The 11,529-nt window shown below is 37.5% G+C and overlaps 1 long non-coding RNA gene across 1 annotated transcript; it reads right to left on the reverse strand.

Annotated features, from left to right (window-relative positions):
- On the reverse strand, positions 1–3,846 carry LOC136155410 (uncharacterized). The gene is made up of 3 exons (XR_010660811.1): positions 3,756–3,846; positions 2,799–2,924; positions 1–608 (listed from the first exon to the last, which is right to left on the reverse strand). It is a non-coding gene; the product is annotated as an uncharacterized lncRNA (long non-coding RNA).
- Between the last annotated feature and the right edge of the window lie 7,683 nt (positions 3,847–11,529).

Consider the following 11,529-nt stretch of genomic DNA (forward strand, 5'->3'; position numbering starts at 1 on the left):
TCCAATGAGTCAACTCTTCGCATGAGGTGGCCAAAGTATTGGAGTTTCAGCTTCAGCATCAGTCCTTCCAGTGAACACCCAGGACTGATCTGCTTTAGGATGGACTGGTTGGATCTCCTTGCAGTCCAAGGGCCAGAGAGGTTGCTAAGTTAACGGGTTGCAATACTCGGTCTTAGAGCACCTCTTCAGTCTCTCAGCCCAGTGCTCTTCCTTATATCTTAGTCTCTCATGGTCATGTCCTTTTTTGTTTCATTATATAGTTAGATACGCATAACTGTAATTTAATAGATACTACCAAGAGATTGTATATCTATATGTGACAGTGTATGTACCCACCCCAAAATGCTCATTTTTTAAAACCGTTTTTCATAAAATCTGAATTAAATGAAATATCATATAGGAGAAGGGTCTTATAAAACACTGCCAATTGCCAGCTAGGTAAGCTTGCCCCACAAGCACAGTCAAGGTTGTGAGCTGTGTTTAACACCCTGCTTTCTTGCGTTGAGCTGGTTGTCATGTGCTGTCGATGCCATCTGGATGCATCATAAGTGTGTGGTGATTTTGCAATAAACACACAGTAACTATAATGTAACCCAGAAGCAGAATGACTGTAAAAAAAAAATAAATAAATAAGGTCAACTTTTTTAAAATGAAATCTATCCTTACTTGAAATTTCAAGTTGAGAAATTCAAATATATTATTGATACATGACATTAGTGATTGAACATGAAAAATTAAATAAAGAAAAGAGGTCATTTCCTAAAGAGGTCAGTATGGACACACACATGCATACAGACACACATGTTCACTTGGAGAGCCACCTTGCTAGGTTGGCAGGGCTCCATGAATGACAGCCTGTGAGGGCAGCAGATGATAAGGTTCATCTGTACTTTGCTCTCTTCATCATCCTGTCTCCAGAGTTTTTGTCTTCAGGTTTCCCTTTTCTTTTTAGGCAAACCATCAGCTAATGACCAAATTCCAACAGAACATGTGAAGTTTGAATTATTTTTAGAAAGAGCATGATTTTTCCTTTCAATTTGTCTGTAAAGACACACTTTTAACTTAAGGAAGTTCTTGCATGACCCTGCTTTTTTGGCCAGAATGACCAATCCAATATATCAGTTCATTCGCTCAGTCGTGTCCGACTCTTTGTGACCCCATGAATTGCAGCACGCCAGGCCTCCCTGTCCATCACCAACTCCTGGAGTCTACCCAAACCCATGTCCATTGAGTCAGTGATGCCATCCAGCCATCTCATCCTGTCGTCCCCTTCTCCTTCTGCCCCCAGTCCTTCTCAGCATTAGGTCTTTTCCAATGAGTCAACACTTCACCTGAGGTGGCCAAAGTATTGGAGTTTCAGCTTCAGCATCAGTCCTTCCAATGAACACCCAGGACTGATCTCCTTTAGGATGGACTGGTTGGAGCTTCTTGCAGTCCAGGGGACTCTCAACAGTGTTCTCCAACACCACAGTTCAAAAGCATCAATTCTTTGGCGCTCAGCTTTCTTCACAGTCCAACTCTCACATCCATACATGACTACTGGAAAAACCATAGCCTTGACTAGACAGACCTTTGTTGGCAAAGTAATGTCTCTCCTTTTAAATATGCTATCTAGGTTGGTCATAACTTTCCTTCCAAGGAGTAATCCAATATATAAAATATTTCTAATATGAAAATATCTCTATTTTATTATATGCATGTATTATTAGCTAAGATTCCTAGATTATACTGAAAAGGCCAGTGCAGGTTAAGTATTTGACAAAGATACTGGAAGTAAAATTGGATTAGGGGTCAGACATCTAAAAATATATCTATCTCAGGGTTAAGTTTCTTCATCTATACAGCAAAGGCATTGGGTTAGAATTTCTTTTGTTTCTAGACATTCGCTGCTTTATCTCCTTCATTGGCCATAGTAATGTTAACCTAATTCCTCTTTCTCATCCTCTTTAAAACACAAGTGAGGGATAACGACTTGAATTATCCAGGGAACTATTTAGATCTGAAATATAGTGAAGGCTAGCAAACACATCCCAAGACGCCTTCTGGCTTTGAGAATGAATGGCTGAGTATAAAGCATGGATGATGAAGGACAGAGATATGCTCCCAACAGTCAAAACAATGCTCACTAAGAAAACTGCACTACAAGGAATTTAATCTTAAAACTAAATATTAGTGATGTTATTATATTTTTCTCCCAAGAAGGAAGAGGAGGAAAAGAAGGACAGAAGGAAAGAAAGAAGGAAGGTAGGAAGGAAAGGAGTCAGGCAGAAGGAAGGAAATATGTGAGTGTCATTAAACTCTTTTCCATCAGAGGAAAGATTAATGTAATGATTAATAATAATCATCAGGGCTTCCCTGATGCTCTAGTGGTTAAGAATCTGCCTGCCAATGCAGGGGACACGGGTTCAAACCCTGGTCTAGGAAGATCCCACGTGCCGTGAAGCAACTAGGCCCATGTGCCACAACTACTGAGCTAGGGCTCTACAGCCTGTGAGCTGCAACTGCTGAACCCATGAGCTGCAACTACTGAAGCCTGCAAGCCTAGAATCCGTGCTCCACAAGAGAAACCACTGCAATGAGAAGCCTGTGCAACACAATGAAGAGTAGCCCCTGCTCACGGCAACTAGAGAAAAGTCTGTGAAGCAACAAAGATCCACCACAGCCAAAATAAATAATCTTAAAAAAAATTATAAAAAGTAATGCCCCAATCAAATAGAAAATCTCTCTTTCAACTATCAAAACATGCAAAGTTGAACCTCTGTTTTTCTTCACTCGTCAAAAAAGATGCAGTTTATTACCTTTAAAGTCCACATCTCCAACAAGTTTTGTCTTTCCTGTGATTGGGTCATGGATATAGTTGATACTAACGTCGATTACAGTGGCACCTTCCTTAACCATATCAGATGTGATCAACTTTGGGATACCTAGAAGGAAAACAGAGTTGTAAAACACTGGAAAATACTTAAACTCTGTCCTTGAGAATAACAAGGATTTATACATCTGGTATTTTTGTTGTCATGGAAAGGTAGCACATGAGGGTATTGCTGGGTGAAATTCTGCTCAGGTTTACCCTTTCACCTTAGAGACTGCTTACAGACTTCAAATGGACCCAGCTTGAGCAGCCTCCTTTGTATCTCATGTACTATAAATATAATGGGGGAGATTATGGAGATAAAACAGGCTTCTGTTGAGGGTGAGTGCAGTGGAGTGAAAACAACTTGGAAAATGGAGGCAGAGACAAGGAAGTGAGGGAGGGAAGGAGGATAAAAAAGACAAAAAGTGAAATGGTACTATTCATATTTCTCAGGGTTGTGGTAAACTGTAAAGTGATGTGCACAAAGTAGTATCTTATCATTTCCAAACATGAAAGACTATCCTGCGTTGATTTTTTCTTGGTTTCTTTGATCATCACATCTGTATATAACTTGGAATGGTAAGAAACAGTACATTCTACTTAGTGTTTCTCCATTTGAATTTGAAAGATAGCTCTACAGAAATGTGATGTCACCATCTATTTTTTGTAACACTTTTCAAATTTTATTTCAGATGCAACAGTGCCAGCTAACAACGGCTAGTGCTCCCTTTTTTTTTTGCTATGAGTTAACAAATCATCCCTAAACTCAGTGTCTTAAACCAACAACTTATTTTTATTTTCCACAGTTGTGTGAGTTGACTGAGCTCAGCTGGATGGATCTTCCTGGGGGTCTTTCACATAAATGGAGTCAGTTAGCAGCTGCAGTTGGAGGCATCTCAACCTGTGACATTGCTGGTTGTCCGAGGTGCATTCACAGGCCTGCAGTTGAGCTCGTCTGGGGATGCTGATTGGAGCACATAGATGTGGCCTCTCCACGCAGCTCGGACTTCTCACAGCCCCGCAGCTGGCTTCCAGGAGTGCGTGTTCCAAGCAGCAGGAAATAGAAGATACCCGTAGCTTGAGGATGGAACCTGGAAACTAGCACAGTGTTGTTTCTGTCATATTCTATTGGTCAGCCAGTGACAGAATCCACTTAGACTGAAAAGGAGGGGTAGAGATGCAACTTCCCAATGGGAGGAGAATCAAAGAATTTGTGTCCATCTTTATTCCATCAGAATGCCTCTGGATGACACTGTGTCTGGAATGTGATTTACTCATTTTCACACTACATCCCTTAACCAGAATAGGGTAATCTGTTTTGCATCATCAGAGGCTTTCTTCTATCATCTGAATATCCAGATGCTTTAAATGTCATCTTGTGACATATGATTTTTAGTGGTAGTAAGAATTAAAAGGCTAAAAAGACAGTGCCAAGATAGATGCAGCTAGCTGACAAGGTTCCTCAGCCACACCAACGATACAACAAAGATGGTTATCAATGCTTGAGAGATATTTTTTCTCTTGCTTTCCTATCCTGTCCCAGAGAACTTCTCCCTTTTTATCAGTTCTAGCATAGATATCAAGTAATGCTCCAAATAAAGTCATAAAATCCTGTATATTCTTGGCAGTCATTAGAAAAAGAAACCATAAGTGATATGACAGCAAGAAATATTTTTAAAATTAAAATGACAATGAAGTAGTTATTAAAATCCAGCTACTATGATTTTGGGAAAGATCCAGATCTCCCTCAATTAGGACCATTCAATTCACTATCTCAATGAATATCAATTGGCAGTGGTCAAATAAACAGTTTTCCAAAGCGAGGGAAATGTGAGCTTGATTTTAATTCTCAGGAAAATTACAAAATGGAAAACCACTGAATGCATGCTTTTTTTTTTTTTTTTTTGATGATGATGATGTTACATATGTCCATTGCAGAAAATGTCAAAAGTATCTAAAAGTTTAAGCTGAAAACAAAAATCACTATAATCTTGCCATCCAAAGATAATAAATGTATTTTTATTGTATTTGTTTCTAGGATTTCGAAATGCTTCTTCATTAGGCATAAAGCCTATAAAAGGATATATAATTTTGTTTGTATTGTGCCTCATTGTTTATCTTTGAATTAAAATTAAACTGTAAGCATTTTCCTATTTCATCAGTTATTTAAAATTTAAAAACCACACGAAATAAGTTATTATGTAAATTACCATAGTAAGTTATTCATTCCTGCAGTCTTTTCAATACTTTGCTATCATAAATAATGCAGTGATGATCATTTGTGCTCAGGAAACTATGATGATTTCTTATCTGCAGCAGCAAGTTTGACAGTTTTTCACTGAACCCTTATGATGGGATTCAGTGAAACATGATGGAAAAACATGGGTTGAATAAAAGCTCTCAATGGTAGTCATGACTGGTTAAATAATACATTCTGAAACAGCTTATCAATAAGAAGGTCTTCCATGAAAAGTATCTTTCAGTGCCATTTTCAAATTTTGTGAGAACTTGGAAGAACACATTGGCATCACAATAGTTATTTTACCTTTGTCCTCCTCCAGGTCTTTTCCACCCTTCTCTGCTCTACTTTATGGCAGGGATGGGACTGATTCTTATAGAGGTCTTGTGTGTTTCCTCTCTCTCTTGGAACCCTGTCACAGCCATGAGAACAAACACAAGCCTCCCTGCTGGCAGATCCAAATCCTGTGGAAGAGAGCTGAGTTGTTTCAGGGAAGCCATCCTAGACCAGTCATCTAGCCAACCACCAGCTGAAGGCAGATGTTTGAACAAGCCAAGTCATGGTCAGAATATCTGAGCTAAGGTCACCATAATTGACTAGCTGAACCATGCTCATGAGAAATTTATTTTAAAGGGTGGTTGTTTAAATTGACTGAGTTTGGGGGTGTTTGGTTGTTTTTTAATACAGCAAAAGTTGCATAATACATATTAGCAAATGACACAAAATTGGACAGAATAGCTAGTAGGTAGCTACTTTGGAATAGTGGACTATCAATAGCCATAGAATTTGAAAGAGGTTCTGTTTATCTGATCAGCTGGGTGTACTTGATTAAAAATTCACTAAAAACTCTTAGGTTGCTCCAAGACAAATAATGTCCAGATTCAGGGATGTAATGCTTTCCACTATATTTTCAGCAGAGTTTCTCTGAAAATGTTGGTTGTATTCTGGAGGCTGATCTCGAGAAGAATGATGAGAATGGATCTGGAAATCATGTCATATGGAACAAGTGCAATCAAACTAGTTGGTTCAACTGTTTAACCATCAGGTTGTGACAAGAAGAAAAAGTTTATGCCACAATGTAAATCAACTATATCAGTAAACATGCTTTTAAATTCAGCTAGCTTTAGTTTTTCATAGAAACAATTTTTCAATGATGATAGCAAATATGTTGATTTCTTTTTTTAAATTTTGGCAGTGCTGGGTCTTCTTGCAGTGTGCAGACACTGTGTTGTACCACGTGGGCTATGTGTTGCAGCATATGCTGCAACTAGTTGTCCCGTGACATGTAGGATCTTAGTTCCCTGACCAGGGATTGAACTCTTGTCCTCTGTATTGGCAGGCAGATTCTTAACCACTGGACCATGAGGGAAGTCCCAGCATGCTGATTTATATTCTGCCACAGTTCTTTATGTTGATGTGGATCTATAACTTACAGTTTCCAAAGGGTAAGGAACAGCCATGGGTTAGTATTGGTCCATACATTGAATATCTCTGAAACAGAGGAATGGTTGAATAAACTCAAGTTGCCTTTCTTAGGGGGGAAAAAAAACACCTAAAAAACTAAAAATAATCAAAACCCAATAATTGTGTCTTCAGTGTGTTAAACTGTATAGGGAGTTGATTTACTTTATATATTTCCAGAAGGAAGAATGAAGGGACAAGGAAGGGAATAGATTTTAGCTCAATACAGAGAATATTTTAAGAATAATAAGCCACAAAGAGAAATACTGTCCTTATTCCCCATTAGAAATGTTCACAATAGGGCAAAGATGAGATTGAATTGGGGAAGTTAATGATGCTTTCAAATTTTATGATTTAAAGATTCTCTTTTGTCTAATTAAAATAATTTTTTTTCTTTCTTCTCTCAAGTAATTCATTTCTGAACCCTTGCAGACTTCTGACCCTGTCATTCTGCTAAACAAAAGAAAGAAATAATACAAATTGTACTTAACAGTTGAAATGATAACAAATAGGCATATATGATACCTACTTCAGATATGTTAAATGAGCTGTCCACTGACATTGTTGTCTTGTAGAAACAAATGACTGGAAGTGAAGTTGTTCATTAATTGTACCTTAAAAGACACTGAAAAGAAATTTCTTAATTGGGTTCCCCAAATAAACAAATGCAATATATTTAAATTAAATTATTATCATTTGATAAAGTGACATATTAAAAACTAAACATTTGGAAAAGACTTTCAGTTTAGTTCAGTTCAGTCACTCAGTCATGTCTGACTCTTTACGACCCCATGGACTGATTTTAGATGTTAGTCTAAAAAAAAAGACTTTAGATACTAGTAGAATGTGAAGTCAGAAAAATTTTTTATTTGTTTTTTTGTTAAAGCTGAAAATGAACAGTAGTTTCAAGTGAACATTTCCTATGAGCTTTTTCTTTTTGATGTGATAGTTCCATAGAAACCTATCCTTAATTCTTATATAATTTGAAGACTCAAGCATTATATGTGAGAACCAAAACCATCCACATCCACATAACTTACTCTATACATTAACATAACTTTATTATTTCATTGTTTTTATCAATACAACTTTATTGCTCTAGGGAACTCTTGCTCAGAAAGATAAAAGTTTTAAGCAATTTTACTGTCTCAAGAACACATCAAAAGACTTATTTTAATTAACATCAAACTGTTTGACATCTCAACAGATAGTATCAAAATTTTCAAGACTCTTGGAAATCCTTGCTTTAAATCCTCTCCTTGTTGTGTCTTCAATCCTAAACTTTTATATTACGATCTTTACCTAATCCTACCGAAAATTTCTGATTAAGAGACTTGCCTTAAACAAACTTCATGTTTAATCTCTTGCAACCCCATGGACTGTAGCCCACCAGGCTCTTCTATCCATGGGATTCTTGAGGCAAGCATTCTGGAATGGGTTGCCATTTCCATCTCCAGGGGATCTTTCCCACCCAAGGATCAAACACACATCTCCTGCATTGCAGGCAGATTCTTTACTATCTGAACCACCAGGGAAACCCCCAAAAACAAACTTCAACATCTCCTAAATATTCCAACTTTGCTTCTACACCCTAAGATGTTATTGAGGTAAGTAGCTCACTGGGGCTGGTGGGGGGGGGGGGGCGGGGATTCCTGATTTGTGGAATTTGGTGATTTCTGTGGTATAAGTATTCCTATCATGGCTGACTTCAAGTTACCAAGGTGATCCTTCTCAGGCTAACAGGAGTTAGGTTCAGCACACCACTGCCTCTAAGGGACTATCAAGATAGTGTTCTCCCATGCTTCTCTAACCTAAACTCAGATTTGTCTTATTGATGGACTGTTTGGATGCCATCTGGGGGAAACCAATGTTCAACAATACTGGGGATCTGTAAAAATCTAATCAAGAACTTCTCTTGGCCATGGTCCAGGACCTCAAGTTGGAACCATGGTTGCCTCTTTGGCCCTTTGAGCCTCTTGCTGGTACAGGAAGCTGTTGGCCTCTGTGAGTGGGATGATGAGGTAAGTCTTGCATTGAGTCCCAACTCTGATTTCTTTTCTTTAAAGGTCCCCAAATGCTGAGTTTATTTTGTCTTCTTTAAATAAGAAACTCATTTTAGGAATCCTTTGATTATATGTTCACTTAAATAACTTTTATCTTTGGTGGAAGTCAGTGCTATTACTTACAACACAATTTGTCTCTATCGCTGTCATCTTTTGTTGTATATTTACAAAGGAAGAGTTCACAGCGAGGGGATGTGGGTAAGGTAGATAAATCCATTACTCAAACTGACCCTGAGGACTGAAAAGTTCAGAAAGTGTCTTTTGAATTTTGGAAAATCCTGTGGATGTTTTGCCTCAGCTCACTTGTTTCCCTGACTAAGATGGTAAAAAATCTGCCTGCAGTGCAGGAGACCTGGGTTTGATCCCTGAGTCAGGAATATCCTCTTGAGAAGGGAATGGCTACCCACTCCAGTGTTCTTGTCTGGAGAATTCCATAGACAGAGGAGCCTGGCAGGCTTACAGCCCATTGGTCCACAAAGGGTTGGATACAACTGAAGTGATTTAGCACTAGCACAGCATCCCAAATATCCAATGTTCTGCTTTTTTTTTTTTTTTATGTTTCTGAGGGAATATCTAAGGCATTTAGATTCCAAAATTGTTCCCTTAAAATGTCTTCGCCAAGGCAAACAAAAAGTGAAAAACTAAAAATGGTCTCTTTTAGAGTCTTCCAAGTCTTAGTACAAATCAAATAGCTCTTTTATTATTTATCTTCCCCCAACTTAAGTTTCTCTACTTCCTTTGACTTCTTCCTTTTACCTCCTAACTGTCTAGAAAAATCTCCAAAGTGCAATTACTTCATAAAATTAACCACCCCTCCCCTCACCATCAGAAACAGGGAAAATTGCATTGTTTTAAGGTCTGGTCTCATACTGAGCCAAAAAGCCAAGTGATAAAATTTGCAGAGGAATTAGAAATAGTTTTAGGAATCAATAATCCAGTAACCCCAAGTGTATATCAAATAGTACATATGTGTTCTGTTATGAAAGAGTCGAATGGAAAGATAGGATTCAAAGACCCCAATTTGCATAAGAAATCAGAAGAATTTAGAAAAGTTGTGTATATTAGACAAGGTCTTTTGGAAACTCTCCCCTCCTGTGAGCACAGATTGAATGCTGATCCCGTCTTATAAGCAAAGAAAGGAACCATCCATTGGAGAATTCAGAGACAAGTTCTTTAATACCTTTAGACAGTTTTCATAAGTAACTCCTGCTGCAAATGTAATGAGCTTTCTACTAACTTTTTGCCAATACCTTTAAGCCTGAAACAGAAAGTTTAATACACTAGAAACATTTAGAATTTAAACATCTATAATTTAAAACATTCTAGAAAAACTAGAATGGAATAATAGACTCATTGCCAGACATTCAGCACTTCACTGAGCATTTTTAAAAGAATATGAGAACAAAGGGAATAAGACTCAGATAAAACAATTAGACATTCCCTATGAGGAGGAAGAGGAGGAGGAAAAGGAATCAAATGCCCAATCTCTTATTTTATCCTTGAAAATTCACAAGGAGAATGTCCTCATAATGTTAGAAGGCAACCTTTTGCTTGATCTGGGCACTACTTTATTAGTCTTAAACTGCTATTTAATTCAACATCTCCCTTGGAGAGATGGTTGTGGGTGTTTAAGAATACACAAGCGTTCCACATGTCCTGGCTGAGAGCAGAGGTGCAGTCTCGGCTCCTCAGTGACCCCACACTTGTGAATTTGACAGGGACAGATGTATGCTCAAAGTGGAATCATCAACAAATTAAGTGATTTCTTGACAGTCTCTTTCCTGAAAAGTCTGAGGACTTCCTATTTGTAATGAGGTTGCAACTAATTGGCATATTAACTTAGACTTACTGTGTCTAAATCAAGTCCAAATTGAAGATCTCAAAGAAATGCTAGAGTTTTTGTTGGTAACACTTCTATAAAACTGGCGGCATTAATAGGACTGAACCTCTAGCTAAACCTCTATCTAGTGAGAAAAGTACATTTGTTGAGACGTTCTTAAGTTTCAGTGAGTTTCACCTGGGGAGCTTGTTAGACTGCCTGTGTCCTGAGTCAGCAGGCCAGATATGGCCCAGGACTCTGCATTTAACACTTCTCCAGGTGACTCTGGTACATAATATTCTCTTAAAGCACTAGCTAAAGACAGACCAAAACTAACAGAAAATGGACTGGTTCTTAAAACTCCTGTCCTTCTAGGTAAAAACACCAATGAGTTGAGGATGTAGAATCATTCAGAATCTTAGATGCATAAATAGAATATTCATTCCCCAGTTCCCTGTAGTAGCAACCTCAAATTCTGTTTTATCCTTGTGCCTCCTGAGAGAATATATTTAGTTTAGACCTGTATTTTGTTTCCTTCAGTGTCCTTTCTTTAGTGTTAATTATAATTGACTATTATGATTTCTTTTAGATCATAATAATCAATACTTATTGGCCTTCTTCTGGAAATATCAACAATGTACATATCTGGGCTATTGTTATACCTAGGAGTTTACTAAGTCATCCTCATACTTTTTCAGAATCCTCTATCAGGACCTAAAGAATCTGAAATTTTCCTGTAATTATATTCTTATCATTCAAAGGAAGATTTGCAGAAGAACATATATTTTAGAAGATGTGAATCAGACACTGAATTTTAAGTTTCTAAAAATTCAAAATACTTTTAGGCTATGCTGGCCTATCAGCAGATGTATTCCTCAAGTAAATATGTAATAAGAAACATTACAAGTACAATAAAATAGCTGTTAGATTTTATATAAATATTTGTTATTGCAAACTCCCTCCTATATAGTTAGCAATTTTCAAAACTCTCATATCAGTTCTTTAAATTCCTAATAAAACATATCAACTCTATATTCTAAGATATTCAGTTACATGAAATTTCATTGTTGCACACTTATAATATCATCAACAT

This window comes from Muntiacus reevesi, unplaced genomic scaffold, assembly GCF_963930625.1.
Source record: "Muntiacus reevesi unplaced genomic scaffold, mMunRee1.1 SCAFFOLD_31, whole genome shotgun sequence".
Lineage (NCBI taxonomy): Eukaryota > Metazoa > Chordata > Mammalia > Artiodactyla > Cervidae > Muntiacus > Muntiacus reevesi.